The sequence below is a fragment of the Passer montanus genome, unplaced genomic scaffold (genome assembly GCF_014805655.1).
Source record: "Passer montanus isolate IOZ18808 unplaced genomic scaffold, ASM1480565v1 scaffold14, whole genome shotgun sequence".
NCBI classification, from domain to species: domain Eukaryota; kingdom Metazoa; phylum Chordata; class Aves; order Passeriformes; family Passeridae; genus Passer; species Passer montanus.
Genome location: NW_024360941.1, coordinates 12,410,466 through 12,428,796, shown reverse-complemented (window position 1 = coordinate 12,428,796; position 18,331 = coordinate 12,410,466). Strand labels below are relative to the sequence as shown.

At 43.4% G+C, this 18,331-nt stretch overlaps 1 protein-coding gene across 3 annotated transcripts in view; it reads left to right on the top strand.

Moving 5' to 3' along the window:
* The first annotated feature begins 9,694 nt into the window (after nt 1-9,694).
* The window catches only part of ACSL1 (acyl-CoA synthetase long chain family member 1), a 38,219-nt gene continuing 29,582 nt past the window's right edge, over nt 9,695-18,331 (top strand). The window contains exon 1 of one of the 3 annotated variants that reach the window (XM_039700190.1): nt 9,695-9,817. The gene's annotated coding sequence lies outside the window, so the exon portion shown is untranslated. Of the gene's footprint in view, nt 9,818-10,378; nt 10,474-14,856; nt 14,880-18,331 lie in introns of those variants that run through there. The other 2 variants (XM_039700191.1, XM_039700192.1) reach the window with 2 other exon arrangements.

Below are 18,331 nucleotides of genomic sequence, written 5' to 3'. Positions count from 1 at the left end.
GAATTCTGGAGTTTGTGGTATCACTCTAGGACACCCTGGACTGTATTTAACCTTGTTAAAGGCATCCAGTTAACAACGTAAGAACAAAAACAAGAAGCAAAGTCTTCCTTCTATGGGCTTATGAAATAATTTTCAGCTTGTCATTAACTCTATCAAGCCGAACTGATATCTGTTGCAGTCTTCAATAATTTGTGCCAAATCATGTTTCAACCCTTAGTAATTTTATCTAGGAATGTGTTTCAATCTTACTTTGGGTTTTGTTGTTTTTTTTTTTAATATACTCGGTGCTCAAAGCTAATATCCCTGGGTCATTATTCTCCACAGTCACATCAGGAAATTAAAATATTTTAAAAATGCCCTAAATGTGTGTGGGTTTTAAAGTTTTGTCAGCAAAAGCTTATGTAATGGAAACTTTATGTGTAACTACAGCAGTACCTGCTGCCATGCAGGTGAACTGGGAATGTGAAGGCAGTTTTCCTTCCTGGGCAGCTGGAAGGCACAGGCTTCTCCATGACCTTGGGCTGAGCCTTGCCACCTGTTGCCCTTTTTATACAAAAGTAGCCTGTGCCAGCCAGCAAGAGCAAGCACTGACCTCCCCGGGGAGAAGCAAGAAGGGCTCAGGAGGGCAGTGAAGCAGCTTGGCAGAACAGTCTGGTTTGGAGCACGTGAAATGCTTGTGAGTGGGACAAGAGCCCCAGGCCTCACACGCTGCCAGCAGTGCTCCTGCCTGCTGGCACTGCCAGCACCTGCACCTGGTACTGCCACTACCATGGCCAGACACACCAGGCACTGCTGGCTGCTGCTGCAGGGAGCCCGCGTTAAAACTGCTCTTTCAAAATGATCAAGTGTATGATTTCTCTTTAAGCATCTTTGTAATATTAATAATTTCAGAAAACAAATAATTAATGGAGGATCAAACAGGAAAAGAAACCATAAAATGTTTATATAACTTGAGGTAAAATAATTGCCTTTAGTTTAGCTAATCTAAAGTTTGTCTAGATCAACTTAAATAATTTTTATTTAAAATTAAACTTTAAGTCTGAACTTAAAATCTTTGCTCTCTTCATCCATCATATTCACCTATCAATTTCTCAGCTTCTAACTGTTTACAGCTGTCCTGCATAAATAAATATATATATATATATATATATATATTTGCTGCCTTTGCCTTCTAGAGAAAAAGAGTCATTATCTAAATAGTGACCCAGCTGCTGGGTTTTCTGCCTATATATCAGCATTCAGGCTGGTAGTGATCCAAGGCTCAGAAATACATACAGACCTGGTCAGACAAAATTTGCTTTATCACACAGAGGTTAAACAACCTTGCAGTAGGATGTGTCACTGCTTCATAGAAGAAAATATAAGGAAGAAACTTGATGTATTAATTTTTGAGACAGATAAAGTTTGGGGATTTTCTGTCTAGTAAATGTTTGTTGCTGCTAGATATTTCTAGACAGAGATTTTGAAAAATCAGTTTTCTAAAATACCGATATGTAGGTGTCCATGAATGTTTACATAAAAATAAAGCAAAGCACTTCAAATAATAATTTTTAGTACCATTAGGTGGTTTGTTACAAGAAGTAGTAATCAAATATTCCTACAGACGCATCTCTGTGTAAAGAAATGGGAATTTCATTACCAAGATGCATAATAAATGATATATTTCCAAAGATAAAGAAATGCCTTCTCATCAATCTAGGAGTTCTGCATCTTAAAATATAAGAAAACAAAATAGAGAACAAACTCTGCTCCAGCTGGGCTGTGGTGTTATCTGGGGCAATGGAGGGCAGCATGGATGGCAGGCCATGGCTGGAACAAGGAAAGATCACGCATATGATAAAGTGAGATCTCTCCAACAGGTAATTGGAGTGGTAGGTGTTGTAAGTGGGATGTGCTGGGGAAGCAGAAGTGATGGCCTGAACAGCTCATGCTGTTCAAGAATGGAATGGAGAACCTTCATTTCCAAGAACTACTTGGTGTCCCAGCTCTAAAAGTTTCTTGGGGCTATGCATGATGGCAGAGTTGATGCTAGCCAGCACTCACCTGCAGGGAAACAGTGCCAGTACCCCGTACCTGTTTTGTGTAGACAACTGGATACATGCGCTACAGATAACTTGATTTATAGTGGTTCCTTATACCATAGACATGGCCAAAAAATGCTTGTTTTCCTCTTACAATCTATGTTTAACCAAGGATAGACATATTTAACCTGGTTTTTGTGTTTATTTCCCACAAACGCAAGTTTGTGTGGGCAAGTTTGCTATTCACAAGCCAGACCTATTTTTTTTCCCTGCAGCAACTCTGTGAATCACCCCATTGCAGTGGAGGAAGGAGGGTGGAATTGTTTCCACACATTTTCAGAGACAATGCAGGTGACTGATGATGAAGGGCCTTGACAGGTTGTTCAGTTAATCCCTGGATTGGCTTTTATCCCAAATGAAGATGTAGTTTACTGACATATCTTGCTGTGGAATATTTTCATGGGCTGTATGATGATCTTATCTTTATCCTTCAAGCCTTTTATTGAAAGTATTCCCAGGACTTTTCTTCACCACAACATTAATTTGTGAGTTGGCTCTATCTCTCTCCATGTCTAAACATTGCTTTTCACTGAGGCAGGAAGGAGTGTGCAACCTAAGCTTTGTAGGTACGAAGGAACATTAACTAATACCTGAGCTACTCCAGCTGCCAGCCTGAGCTCCCTACACTCAGTCCTTTGTTCCCACAGAAGCTGAGCACTGGAATGGGGCTTGCCACACACGGGCACTGTAAGCTTTTTCCAGAAGCCTCTGCTTTGGCATCTGTTTGTGTTTACAGGGGTGGCTCCTGTGCATCCTCTCCATTCATTTAAGGCAGGCAGCTGATAACTTCCAGTGCCTGCTTGTCCATTGTTTTGGTCTGGCATCTACAAGCTTGATTTGTTTGGCATTTGATGGCCTGGGGCATATGAGATGTGGGGCCAACCTTTCAAAAGCAGAGCTCTGTTTACACGCATGATTCAAGTATTGTGACATAAGTGTTACATGAAAATGCAAGTGACAGGATTAATGTACATGTTTCAGTCTGCAGATGTGTTTTGTAAGAAATAAGAGGCTTTTTTGAATGCCAGGCATTAATTTAACATCAGAGCCTCAAAATCACTATGTACAGTTCTTTGGCTTTAGGAGAAAGCTTGGTGCTCATTAATTCTTTCTGTTTTCCCTTTCTGACTCCTGTAGGCACTAGCATTGAATTGGAGGAGCCTAAATGAATCCTTGCAAAGGTGGAGCATGCTTTTTAGCTGACAGCTTTGGGGAGGTGAGCACACTCAGACTGAGACATGTCTTTGAAAAGGAGATGTTCCTTACCATGACATCTGGCCTGCTCCTGGGGCTGAACTTGGCTTGTGCATCAATTCTCATTAGAGATATTTGCAAGGAGGTGTGGGTATGTGAAGAATGTGAGAACATGTTGTGCATTTAGAGGTCATTGCTGGTGAGGGATATTCAATATACTGTAGTCTGGCACAATCTGGGGTTCTCCTGTTTGGTTTTGTGTTAAACATGTGCCAGTGAACTGCAAATTCTACTGAATAGAACAACTTACTCCTTTTGTCAGCCAGAAAAGACTGTGATCAGGATATGTTTCAGTATAGATAGTGGGGTTTTTTTTTTCATACACTTTGTTTCTTAGTTGGAGTCTAAACATAATAAATATTTAACTCTGAGTTTTCTTGCTCTGATTATTTCTGTGTAATATTTTACTTGATATTCAGTTAAGCACATGAAGCATTATTGTTGGTTCATCTATTTTAGCAATATAGCTTTACACATTTCAGTACCTGTTCTCAAGTAGTTGTTAGAAGTAAAGAACATAAACTTTATGTCTTTTGTGTGATGCATTTAACCCTCAAAAAGATTGGTATAGAGAGGAATAGTGATTGGGGAAAATTTTTACAACAGACAAAGTGAACAAATTGGCTCATTCATATTGCATTGGCATAAACAACCAGCAGAACATTCTTGTTATGTTTGTCGTTTCACTTAAATAACTTTCAAATTTGAAAAGCTTTCTGTTGATCATTTTGATGAAGTAAGTAGCAAACTTGCTAGTAAACTTGCACCCATGTACAACTTAGAGGAGGAAGGAGTGTAAATGTAGCCTGTGGACCAAAGTTCAGAGATAGAAGAAGCACTGTCGGTAAATGAACTGGCACAATTTAGTCGGTTGCTGTTTTAGGCTGACTTTTCCAGTCCTGTGTCATTACATAGACACCTTGTCATTTGAGGAAATAACATTTTTGTTAGACTGACATAAGCAAGCTGAATCAGTTATGACCAGATTGTCTTGTTTTTACTGGACAGAATACTGTTTCCATAGGACTCCTCTGTCTCCTTCATATCTTCTGGGATTCAAACTGACACCTTAGTGCTGTGTGAAGGGCAGTTCCTGTGTGCTGAGTGTGAACTAAACAGAGATGTATCCCAGTTCATTCAGAAGTTCCTCAATCCCAAACCATAAGATACACTTATATCTTATAGAGGGTAGGGAGCAATAGATGGAGAAATATTTGATAAACAGAGACAGTAATAGAAAGTGGAAGGAGTAGTAAACACAGCTGAAAAATCCTTCCTGTATTTTAAAAAACCTGCAAAATCCTCAAAACCCAACAAAGTCATTACATGCTTAAAAACATGGAATTGCTATTTAATTTGTTTTCTAATGTCTTTATTTTTTTTTCTTTTTTTTTTTTTTATGAACAATCTCTCTAGATATCTTTTTGTATGTATGTATCTGTGTATATATATATCGGGTCTCCTTTCTGATGTGCCATAGAAATGTCACAATTTTTTAATCTGTGCCTTTATACAAAGGTTTTTTAAACATTTTATTTTATTTTCTTGGTTAGATATCTCATTGTTCAGAAGACAAAATACTCAATACACTAATGACTTCCTTACTTCTGTCTTTCTAAGTTGAAGATGTATTTAAGGGAACATACTGAGGGTAACTGAAGCACGCTTTAGGCTGGCTCTGCACAGACCTTTATAGGGCCCTGCCAGTACAGCTCATTCATTAACTCAGTTTGTCTGAGTTTGTTTTCATCCATGTGAAAAGAAGGCAGATGACTGTAGTCTGCGGGAATTCCCTTACATATATTTTTCATCTCTGACCTAGAACAGAGTTTCTTACTTCTTACCTTGGCATGTTTGCTGCAGTGCCCAATATGATATGTTGTTTCTTAGATGAAAATGTGCTTGTATGATGATGACATAGATCGGGGTGAAAGAGGGCATAGAGTAAACCAAATTCAGTTGTCCTCAACAAACCAGTTCATCGGCTGCAAGCCTACAGTATCTTTTTGTAGTATCTTCTTCACACACTACCTTTTTATTCCAGCTCTAGTTGTCATAGAATCATGGAATCATTTAGTTTGGAAAAGACCTCTAAGGTTAAATCCAACCTCTATGTAATGGTATATGTCATATAACCTCAAACTTAGGTCCCCATGTCACCATTGTCTTTTGAAATGTGGCAGGAATATGTGCACTTGCAGCCCAGAAAGCTGACCACATCCTGGGCTGCATCAAAAGAAGAGTGCCCAGCAGGTCAAGGGAGGTGACATATGTCCTAGCCTTGTCCTCGGTCCTAGTGCTGGCTCCTGCTGTTCCCCACTGGGCCTCCACATAGACCCCAGTCATGACTTGTCACCTCAAATTGCCCAAGACTGTTGGTTAAACTGTGTGGTATCACCTCTCTGTGTGCCCTGGGGGACAGCAGAGCTCTCTGGGAAAAGCATCGCTTCTTCTGGAGTTGTGCTCAGGTCCTGCTGGCTCCTGACTCTGGAGGGACCCCACCTCCCTTTCCTGCGCCCTGGCGTTTCCTGTCAGTACTGACATTCCATTTCTCAAGTGTATGAAATTTACAAATGCAAAATGAGCATTATTCCATTTCTCACTAGGTAGAGGGCTGTCACAACATAAGTAACTATTCCTGCTCCATGGACCCAGTAGCTCATGGGTTTTAATTACTATATATATGTTAGACATTTTGAAGTACTTATTTACATAACATTTCTTTGGTTTTCTTCTCTTGAGATGGCACACAGTGTTAGCAGATGCAGATACAGTATGGTAGAAGGCTAAACAGTCTGTTTTGTGTAAAACTGATACACTTGGGGTGGTTCTGAGATGATACACTTAGGATTACCTGATTTAGTAGAGTGATGTGCATACCCTGTAAAGAAAAATAAAAAGCAATGACAACCAGTACATATATATAAGAATAGGAGTACTCTGATATCAATATTACAGGGAAAGAAAATACCAAGCTGAAGATTCTATAATGTTCACATGCTGAAATGGAAATCCTTTGTTTTGGGTACCCTCTTTATGGGATAATTATTAACATCTGTTAACATTGTGTTAACATCAAGGTCCTGGAGAGAGAAGGGGTCCAAGAAAATGGATTGATTTTCTAAGGATTACCTTCTCCAAGCTCAAGAGGTCCACCCTCACATGCAGTGAAGCAGAGATGATCACTCCTCTCTACTCAGCACTGGGGAGGCTACAGATGGAGCACTGTGTCCACTCTGGTTTCCTCCATACAAAAGAAACATGGACATACTGGAAAGAGTCCAGTGAAGGGCCATGAATATGGTAAAGGAACTGGAGGTTTTGTCATACAAGGTGAGGCTAAACCTCAAGAAGGAAAAACTTGGGGCTAGGGGAGGATCTTGCTGGTGTGTAAATACCTATTTTAAAGGAACTGGAGGTTTTGTCATACAAGGTGAGGCTAAACCTCAAGAAGGAAAAACTTGAGGCTAGGGAGGATCTTGCTGGTGTGTAAACACCTATTTTGCAGAGAAAGATGGAGGCAGACCCTTCTTAATGAAAGGACAAGAGGACAGGAAAGGACAGACTGGAATACAGGGAACTCCCTTTAAACAAGAAAGCCAGAATCTCCTTTTGGATGTCATTATTTACTTATTCGGTATATCTGATGTACTTAAAGAGCTGATTTCCTTAATGAAATGGGTTTAGAGCCTGTACACCAATAAAAGAGTTGGTGAAACCTCAAATATAATTAAAATGTGTATGTAGTTGGTAAAGGGTCCTAGACCTGTCCTGATCCAAAGGAACAGCAGGTTCCTTTGTTCCCCTGTGTAAGACGCTCCAATATTTTCATAGTAGCTTTTGTTTATGCTCCTACTTCCATGTTACCTGTGTATTTTTCCCTACACAGTTTGGTTGAGACTGGATCCCCATCTTTTCTGATCAGCTGGCAATAAGATGATTTCAGACACTGATGTAGTCCCTGAATGTATAATGTGAGCATCAAGGGGCATCAGAGGAGTGATACCTGGCACTACTGAGATACCTATTTAAATATTGTGTTGCTGAGACTTCTGCAATTTTATGTTGCTGACAGAATTCTTGAAGAGGTATGAGACATAGAGAGAGAGAGAGAGAGAGAGATTTTTAGACACTCTCCAGTGAAAGACAAGAGAAAACCAGTTTACTAAAGTTTCTTGGAGAAAGCACTAAAATGTGGTTTATGGCCTTTAGAAACCCAGATGTGGAGAAACGTGCTAACAAAGGATTAACTAGCATAGTAGATAAAATAATAGTAAACTTTGGTGTTTGGCAGATGGAACATAAACACATTCAGGACACAGCATGAAATCACCGGTGCCTGAGGTGGTGTATGCAATTCTACCTCACTTGTTTCTTTCATCCAAAATCCTGGACAAACTGCAAAAATCATTTGGCAGAGTCTGGCTGTGTCTACATGAGCACAAGGTGTGGTGCACTAAGAGGGAAGCAGGACAGCCTACCCATGGCACAGCAGCTGATGTCCATGCTGCTTGTGCTCTGGGGCTTTACTCAGGCAGCTTTAGTGTGGTGCTAGAGACTCCGCGCCCATTAGCAGCAGCAGTCAGTGAGATTCACTCCTGGATTAAATGCTTTCACTTCCTTTCCTGAGAAAGGAATTTATTTTGAATTTCTGAGTCACTCCATAGTGTGAACCAAGTGCAGTTACGTGGGGACTATCAGCAGCTTCACAACTGCCCTCCTCCTTTGTGCTAAAAATGAATATAGGCTCCTTCCTTTCTTAAAACACTGTCCTGTGGGAAGTCCTTTGTCTGGTTTATACTGAAATATAAACTGAAGCATTAGGACACAGTAGTTGCCTTTATGTAAAATAAAAGTACCCCCAGTAATTCATAGAATACTATATATATGTGTGTGTGTGTGCGTATATGAAAGTGTACAGTCTTAACACCCCTACACATACTTAAAATAAAAAATACCTAGGAAACATAGGGAAATTGTGGCAATGCAGAACGTGCAACATAGTGGGACTTTGACATGTGAGTTGATGATTTACACGTCCAATGGACTAATGCAGCACATAGCCAAACCAAAACCAGTTGAGGCAACTTAACTGCCATCCAGAGGAGCCTGGACATACTTGGGAGGTGGAGCCATGAACCTCATAGAGCTCAACAAGGCGAAGTGCAAGGTCCTACATCTGGGTTGGAGCGATCCCAAGCATTAATACAGGCTGGGCAAAGAACAGATTGAGATGTAGCACTGGGGAGAAGGACATGGGGGTGTTGGTGGATGAGAGGCTGGATGTGAGCCAGCAAATGTGCACTTGCAGCCTAGAAAGCCAAGTGTGTCCTGGGCTGCATCAAAAGGAGAGTGGCCAGCAGGGCATGGGACAGGATTCTGCTCCTGCACTGCTCTCATGAGACACCATCAGAATACTACATCCAGCTTTGGGTCCCAAGCACACGATGGACATGGACATCCTCAAGCAGGTCCAGAGGAGGGCCATGAAGATGATCAGGAGCACTTCTCCTGTGAAGACAGGCTGAAGGAGCTGGGGTTATTTAGCCTAGAGAAGGCTCTGGAGAAAAAATACAGCAGCCTTCCAGTATCTGAAGGGAGGGTGTGGAGTCTGCAGGACAGCTGGAGAGGGACTTTTTACATGGACATTTAGTGATAGGAAAAGAGATTATGGCTTTTAAAACGAAGGAGAGTGGGTTTAGATTAGATCTGAACAAGAAGTTCTTTGCTATGACACCAGAACAGGTTGCCTGGCGAAGCTGTGGATTCCATGTCCCCGGAAATGTTCAAGGCCAGGTTGGATGAGGCTTTGATCAGCCTGGTGTAGTGAAAGGTGTTCCTGCCCATGGCAGAAGCATTGGAACTAGATCATTGCTAAGGTTCCTTCCAACCCAAACCATTCTATGATTCTGTGATAACTCTCAGGGTCCTGATGAAGCCCCAGCCGCCTCAATATGCCCCTCAAATTCACAGCACCTCACAGAAAAAAAGTTTGGCAGAGGCAAGCAACAAATTGCAACAAGGTCGTTGTCCTCTTACAACACCTTCATACTTGAACATATGTCCTTTTAGCATATTTATACCGGATGCAATGTCCTTTCGGAAGCCGTAAGAAAGCCCTTGCTTTGCAAGCTGTCACTTCAGACCTGTAAGGTGTTAAGCGGCAGTAGTGCCAGTGCTCCGCTCAGCTCCCTGTGCATCTCTGTCACTTGTGCCCGCCCGGTACAACGTTTCCTCCCCGCGGGTTTGTGTGAGTTACTGTGGGCAGGGGCGAGGGAGGGGGAGGGACGAGCCCCAGCCACGGAGAAGGCCGAGTCGCAGCGCCCGCCGGGGGCGCGGACGGGCGGAGGAGGCGGAGGAGGCGGAGGAGGAGGAGGCGGAGGCGGGCTCGGCACACGCACACGCCGCTCCCGCCGTGCTCGCCTTAAATAGGGCGGCGCCGAGGAGGCGCGCACAGCCGTGGTCGCTGCTGCTGCCGGGAGGTGAGCGGGGCTCGGGGGCTCTGCCGCCGTCGGGGCCGGGGGCCGTCAGGGACGCGCCGCCGAGGAGGCGCTGGGCCTGCCGGAGCGGCCGCCGCGGGCTGGGGCGGTGTGCGCGGCCGCTGTCACCGCGGGGCCGCGCGGTCCCGTCCTGTCCCCCCGCCGGTCCCTGTGGGCTGGCTGTGCGGGGCCGAGGGGCTTTCCTTCCCGGCCCGCAGTGGGACCAGCGTCCCCGGAGCCGGCTTGGCTTCCCCTCGCACAAAAGCCTTCAGGAAAGAGTAGCTGCCTGCCTCCGGCCTCTCCCCGGCGCTGCGGCAGCTCGGGCTGGCCGGGCATTGTTCGGGGCCGGCGCTGCCCTCCAGCCCGGCTCGGCTCGGCCTGGCGCGGGGTGAGCGGCTCGGCCGGGCCGAGCAGCAGGTAGCGGGCTGGGCAGCGCCGTGCTGCCTGCCGACCCCGGGGCGTCGCGTTCGTTTAGCCGCCGGACTTTGCCTTCAAGTAGGTCGTTCTTTCGGGCATGAAGGCAGCATGTATTGATACAGCTTTTTTTTCCTTCTTTCTTTAAAGCAGTTTAGAGTGCGTATGGAAATGCAGCGTGAACTAAACTGGCCTAAAATGGAAGGTTGAGTGGCTTTGACTTTGCAGGCCTCCTCTGCTGCTAGGTAGGACTTGCAGTGCTACAGCACAGAGATTTAGCCTGGTTACCCGACGCTTTTGTTCTAGGATGCATATATTTCTTGTTCCTGTTGAACAGGAATTACAACACTTGAAGCCTTCTAAATTTCTAAACGGCATGTCTGTGAGTTGTCTGGAGTATTACGGACACCCTCTTGGACTGTGTAATCTAAACATGCCTGACTTGGGCTAGCCTCTGAGATATGATGGTCAGGTTCTGTGATAGGAAAGAACAGACCTCATCCATGTGGTGTTAATAGATTTCCTTTTTCATCTGCATTGCTTTACAGGGAATCCTGCACTCTCCTGAGCCTGGTCAGGAAAGTTTATTATTGCCTTGTTGCTTTGGAACGTGCTTTCAAACTCACAAGCTGAGGTTTCTCAGCCCCAGCATTTGGATCCGGTTTCTTGGATCAAGAAATTGAATATAAGAGGGTATTGAGTTTACTGAAAAATACCTGTCTCTTCCTCTTGCAGCAATAGCAGTATTAATAATGCAAAAACTGATACATGGAGTTCCTCATGGACTCTTGCTGTTACTGCCTGTTTAAAGCTTAAGGATGTGTAGCTTGCTTACTGCCTTTTTAAAGCTTAAGGATGTGTATTGGGATGGGGAAATGTTTGAAAGATGGCTGATGGGGAAAAATCTAAAGCTTGTCATTACAAATAGCTGTTGTGTGTAATGTTATCAATTCAAGGTCTTAAGAAACAGCCTTTGCCTAGTCTGTGGACTGCATGATTATGATGAATTTACAAAGGTAGCTTCTAAATTTGGTAGGTGGTGTTTTACAACTACAACTTGGGCAACATGAGGTTGGAAGTAAGTCTTCAGTTTTTGAGAAGGAAACCCCCAAATAGCCTTCTGCTTCAAGGACAACTACAAGGTTGATATTGGTAGAAAAAACAAACCCAGCAATTTGTAGTGGATGGTAAGACAGCTTTGACATATTTTTGTGGGTAAGTGACTTGCCTCTTTTTTGAGCAAGTCTGTGTAGCTGGCTCTCCTATCTCCTTGCTTCACTAGAAAGGAATACTTTGTGGGATTTTTGGGAGGAGGCAAAGGTGGGTTGTACCTTCGCTGTTTTGTGTGTGTTGCTCTCCAGTGGAGCAGAATAGGTTTCTTTTCTCTTTCTCATCCTTCCAAGAAAACAACACTTTTACTAAAGTGAACAACAGAAGGTAATAATAGAATTTTGTGGTTTGTTTTTCTTGATAATATGGTTGATGGAATTGGGTAAACTGCAGAAAACTAATGGTGTGATATTTTTTGAATGTGCAGCGGAGACAAGAGAGATGTTGTGGCCCAAGGGATACATTGCTTGATAAATTGGGCTTCTGGTGGTCTTATGAACAGATTGCCTGCCATATCCTGGTTCTCTGCTATGCTGAATTAAAAGTTCAGATATGTTAAATATTTCACTATGGTAAATATAACCAGTGGTAACTCCCTAGCAATCCTCACTAGTAAGAGGGATGGTGGTTTATTCCTTGGTGAATGGTTGTTTGTGGGGGAGTTGACAATGCTGTGTGGCTCAGGGAAGCTCTGCTGTACAGCGTTGACCTTTACAGGCTGTAGGCTGAACCCTGTCTGCGGATGTGGGGCTTGCGTTTCCGCAGATCCCACCTGACTCCTGAAACAAGGACACTTGATAGCATAAGGCTTCTGCTGCCTTGCTGCCTTTCATATTGAGAGTTACTCATCTACACACGGTAAAATAGGTAAAATATGATTCCCTACCCCTGGCAGGGAGTTTGGAGCTAGATTATGTTTTAGGTCTTTTTCAAACCAAACCATTGTATGATAGTAATTTTGTTGTTGTTGTTAGTATTTGAATCTTAGTAGTACTGGTAGTTTGCTCAAAACTGATTGAAAACAGCTTGCATGGTTTTATAGAGATGTAGAGGAAAAATGGATTTGGTTTTGTAGTTGAACTGTTTAAGTGTTATAGCAGAAGTGCATGATGTCCTATTTCCAGAGGAGAATTTCTCCCTTTTTTTATGAATTACTGTTTTTGAACCCAGAACTCTTAAGCTTTTTAGTTTGATACCGCATGTGCTGTGTTTTGGAAATTTGGCTTCTGCAGTCAGACTGCAAGAATAGTCTGGTAAGATTGTATTAGTTTCCTAGGAAAGCAAGAAGAAAATGCTTACTATTGCTGACTTGGTGTAGATGCAGGCGTACTTTAATACCTGAGGTCAAAAGATTGTTCTGTTTGTCTTACTATTTTTTGGGCTGCTGGTGATGGGAGGTCACTCAGTGAACCAATTGCTTCTCATAAGTACTTAGTGATCTTCCAGTCTCAGAGTGTTAAGGGTTATGGTTTTTGTAACAACCTGGATGTAAACCCTATCCAATGCAGTGCAGTGGGACTTAGTGTGCTTCACCCTGGTTGCCTTTGGTGAGAGTTCAGGTATCAGAAGTATGAGTGACACACTCCTCCTCACAGAGTCTCAAGTGAGCACTTAAGCCATGTGTTAGCTTGTTATTGCATACTGGGCTTTGTGAATAGTAGCCTTTTCCTGGGAGGAGTAGAATGAATAAAGTTGGTATGATCTACTCAGCTTTAGTAGATCATAACAGAAAAAAGCTGTTTGGTTCTGTATGGTGGTTTTCATCGAAATGGTGTTTGGAATGACACTAGATTGACAGAGTAGTGCCATGATGTACTTGCAAATCAGAGTTGCAGGGATGCAATTCTAATGAATAGCAGTGTAGGCTGAAAAATAAATATTTGCAGGCATCTTATCTGGTTTTTGGTGATGAGAAACCAGTAAGACTGCTTAGTGCCATGTTGTGTATGTGTAGGCATGGATTAAAGGTAACTTAAAGTGATCATTCTCTGAAAGGTTTTAGTAATAAGTGTTGGTTTTCCTTTATACCAAATGTTGTTGGAGGACTGTAATTGCACAAAAGGCATTGAGCAGATTCTTGTCACGTGTTTCAACTCCTGAACTGAAATAAACTCCAGTGACCTCACCAATGTGCACTCAAATTACTTACTGGACATCACTGAGAGGCAAGAATCCAGGTGGAGTTCCACTTGATTGCAAGGGGACTGAGGCCAAATGTCTGAGGACAGGCCTGTGACTTTCCTGTCTGTTCTGTGAACAGAACCTTGACACACCAGTTTCAGATTCAGTGCTCCTTAAAGGTTGCAGCAGAAGCCTTAACTTTGCACTTTATGAAGTAAGTCACTGTGTCTATCCTAACTTATGGGTCTGAATCCAGTTTGTAGGTCATTTCCCTCTAGTTCTGCCTTGTCCCAAATGCAGGAACAGAATCTGAACCAGTAGAGGCAACCTACACCCCAGTGCATGATGTCCCATGGTTGCTGAAAGCCTGGCTTAGGGAGGTGAAGAGGAGTTGGATGTGAGGTGTGAGTATTAAGGACATGGTGGTTCCTCCTGCCTGGGATGTGTTCCTTGTTAACAGTTCTCTAGTTCTTTCCTCTTCACTCTTGCAGGAAGGTAGATATGTCAGTTACTGCTTTAAAAGAAGGGTTTATAGCTCTCATGCTTGGCTGGGTGAACTAGGTGATTTCTGGGTAAGATTTTTTTTTTTTAAGTTGGGGATGGGTTATGGGGGTGAGGCAGAGGTGGTGGAGGAGGAGCTCATAGTAGTGGATTAGACAGTTTAATGTATTTGGTTTGTTCAGACAAATTTTCTCTGGCTGAGGAGTCCTATGTGACTCCTTATATATGACATGACAGGCTGCACCACAGTAGGTGTCTTGTTGTCCTGTTTGTTATGCAGGGCTTAAACTGGGGTTTCTCCTTCAGGTCTCAAATACCAAAGCTCCTCTGCTGTATCTTGAAGGTGGTTGTGGTTTGCTTGCTGGTCAATTTGGCTATGGTACAGGTGTTTGCAAGACCTCAGTCAGATTCCTCTCTGACTGCAGGACAGGCAGAAAATCCTAGGAGGATTTGTAAGCAGTGTTTACAGTTTTGTTTTTGTCGTATTACAGTAGTCCACCCTCTTCCCCAGCTATGCTGTTGTGTTTCCTTCTGGGAGCTAATGGCTATATGGTGATTGAAATGAGAGTTGATCTAGCTGAGAACTAGCATCACAAATAATACAGAAAGATTGTTTGCCAGATCACTGCCTTGTGACTGCCTGCCTAGTGTGGAAAGGGTTGTGGCAGCATGTTACCTAGGACAAGTTGGACTGACTCAAGTTTAAGGTGATTGTAAATGCACTCTGAGATTAGGATTATGTATTCTATTCAGACAAAAGGATTTCTCAGGTTAATAGCCAAAGCTATTTGTTCTACCTGTTTTTTGTACATAATAAAGGGGCTAGAACATGATTCTTTGACTTGTTCTTTTAAAGGCTGAGTGGAGAAAGGCTTAAGAAAAAGAGATCCACGGGAGCTGTGCAGTGTAACCTGTAAGAGTAAGTAAAACAAAAAAACAGACTGAAGTGGCAGGTAGCTGTCAGGACAACTAAAGGTATGTGGGTGGCTGGTTCCCTGTTTCAGCATATAATGAAAACATCTTAGTGCTATATTGCTCATAATAAGAGATAGGTGACTTGTCTTGTAGATTTCTCCTCCCTGCAAGAGGCTGTAGAAATAACACAGCCTGTTCTTTTACAACATGTGATGGACTTGCCTTTATGGCAGTGCTAGTGTGTTGTTTATCTAAATATTAGAATAGAGAGAAAGAAAGGCCATTGGTCCTTGGGGTTGTTTTCTTTGCAATACAGAAGCTGATGGCTGGTCTCCTGTTCTCTTCCGTTGCACTCGAACGATGTCTGGCTATGGATAGACAATGGGCAGGCTGCTGCCCACTGTAAATAGACCATTGTACGCCGAGAGTAGGAGCAGCAAAGAACGGCAGAGCCCTGCCAACTTGGGTCGTTGCCTTGAGATACTGGCTGTGCTGTAAAGAATGAGCCTTGGGTGCTGCAGGGTGGGTGGGTGTGAGCAGAGAGCTGGTTTTGTCTGAAACTTGCAGAACTCCTTAGCCAGATTGATATGGTGAGGTCAGAGGGGTGCCTTTTTGGGCTCTACTGGGGGAATTGTTTCCCTGGTGTTGGTCAAGACAGATGTCTTGTTACCCAAACTGCTTTCCTTCTGGTCTTTTAGGGAAAAAAAAAAAGACCAAGGTCCACTGATTGCATTAAGAGAGAAGTGCTTTTGACCTCAAATGTCAGTTCTGCTCTTTCCCCCCAATACGTGTAGCAATCTGAGCATTACAGACTGGTACTTTTCTTTGGCATCTCCTTCCTTTTGGTCTTCAGCTGTCTCTCACACTGGGGCTTAGTTTGAGTCTCCAGATCCTGCTTAGTAAGAAGGAATTGCAGGACTAGAACTTGTGAAGAGAGCATGGCTTTTTTTACTTGTCTTGAGTGGGCAAACTTAGCTGGGACATTCCTTGAGGAAAATTGAAAGCTAGATGCAAGCTCCACTGTGAAGATCTTTGTGTCTCAGCGTGAAGGCTCTAAACCATTCTCCTAGGTCATGATAAAAACCCAGGATGTCTGATGCTGGAGCATGAACCAAGTAAATGCTGAGATGACTTGAAGGCTGGAAGGCATTGAAGCTTCTTTTCTTCATGGGGTATATTTGGATGCATATATTAAGAATATGAATTTATTGTCTTGGTTACACCTGGCTTTGCCCTAAATGCAGAAGACAAGCTCATCTGACTTAACAGATAGTGTTAAAGTTTGGAATGGCTTAGTCTTGCAGAAAACTGTGTCCTCACCTTGTCTTTTGTGTGGATGAGGCAGAAGGTATAATAAGATATTATCTCACATTTTGCTGCTTATGTTTATATTATCATTGTATACCTGATAACTTGTGGTATAACTGCTCAAGAAAAGTTTTGTATTGTAGGTTTCCCTAGAAACAACTGGTCAAGGAAATGAAAAGTAGAGGTGTGTATCTTTTGACCCAGGCTGAAATCATAGCCAATCTGTGACTATAATGGGACTGTTGTGTGACTTAAATTATGTTTACTTCAGTTCTTGTTACCTGTAAAGGCATCACAGCCTTTTGAGTAATTGTAATTACATTGCATTCCTGAATCATAGTGTGTGTGCAGGACACTTCATGACTAATGCAGACAGGAAAGTAGTTTTAAAAGTCAAAGGTACTCATTGTGGAGCTTGAGGAAAGAGTTAAGCTTGCTCTTAGCCATTACCCACATCATAGACCCCCTTGTCTAGTTTCATAACGTGGTGTTTATAACTGTGAAATTAACTTTGAAGTCCAGACTTCCTTGTTTCTGTGTGAGGGTTTTTATTCTTACTGTTCAACTGTGTGTAGTAAAACTTAAGAAGTAATTTTCACACCTGCAATCCTAATGAACGTAATTAAGTGCATAAAAAGCAGCTGCATGGTGATCATAACTGTTAAGTTAATAACTGATCCTTTTTTAAAAAAGGAAGATGAAGAGCTTGTTTATATATTCAGTTCACCTCTACCTTCTATTGCCACATCCCGATGTGTTGTGGATTTTGGTTATAGTCTGCTGTATATCATTGTGCAAATAACAAAAAGACATTTCTGTAGTGGCCCTGCACTGCCTGTCAGGGTGATGCAGCCCTGTGCCCTAAGGCTGTGCCAGAAGAGAAAACTGGGGGGGAGAAAGCAGTGCCTGCTGGCTGGGGATTACTCTGTGGGTCTAGGACTGTTCCAGAGATGGAACTTGATTCCATCCTGACTGCCCCCATCCATGACCTTCAGCCTGTCCTGTTAACATTGTGAAAGCATGGGCCCTTTGAGCTAATTGTATTACTATTTTGCTGTCTCTAGCAAATCTTGTCCAAATACTGGTTAGACTTTTTGTGAACTAGACCACATTTCTGTTGTCTGGCTGAATAACTGATTGCACCAGTAAGGATTTCAAGGTCAGGCTGTAAACTAGAGATTTTCCTGTAGAAATATGAAATGTTAACCGGGGATAGTTGATCTCAAAACTTGTAAATGTAATTCTGCACGTTTGGGTTTCAGAGTCTCGTATGTCACCATTCTGTGGCGGTGGCTCCTTACACAGTATGATTGTAGCTGTTAGCTACCTCTTTTGACATCCTCTAGGACCTTTGTTTAATTCTGTTGTCCGTAGGAAATGGCTGGGACCTACATTACCTAAGTGAATAGCTCTCTTTGTTCTCCGGCGAGCGGGGCAGCGTTGCCGGCCGTGGCTGGGTGTCGGGGCCGTGCCGGTGCCCGGGCCCGCGGTGCCCTTGAGCGCGGTGGGGTGAGCGCTGCCCGCTGCCATTGGCCCCGCGCGGGCCGGCTGCTCCGCTCACCTCTCCCCTAGTGGGCATCGGCCGGGGCTGCGGCATGTGACAGGCGTCCCGGGAGACCTTGGCTGTAGAGGAGAGCACCGGCTGAGCGGACTGCAATCCCTTTTTTTTTTTTTTTTTTTTCTGCAGCTGGTTCTTGCTGTGGAATATCCGTGTCAGGGAGTGCTGGCAGGGAGCAGCCTCTTCCAGCTCTTCTTCTGTGCGAACGTGACAAATCAAATGTGCTTCCTGTGTATGATTATATTGCTGCGTGCTGCTGCCCTGGGCCTCATTTGCCACGGCTGTAGTCTGCCTCATGACCAGAGATAAATTGCTGGCATGGTGCTGGGAGAAATAGGAAACTTGCTAAGTACCATAGAGGAGCTATAGGAGGATATTGGCTTTGAAAGCAGCTTGCTGTTCTGACCTTTCTGTGCATGTCTGAAGGGAGAGTAGAAAGGAGTTTATTTTACTGGACTTAGGAAAGGAAAAATCATACTCCTATAGGATTGGGATACTCTGTTACATGCAGGCAAGATAGCATAACTCCCTGCCCTTCATTGCCCAGACTTCCCCGCTTGATGACTAATTGTTTAAACAATCTTACAGTA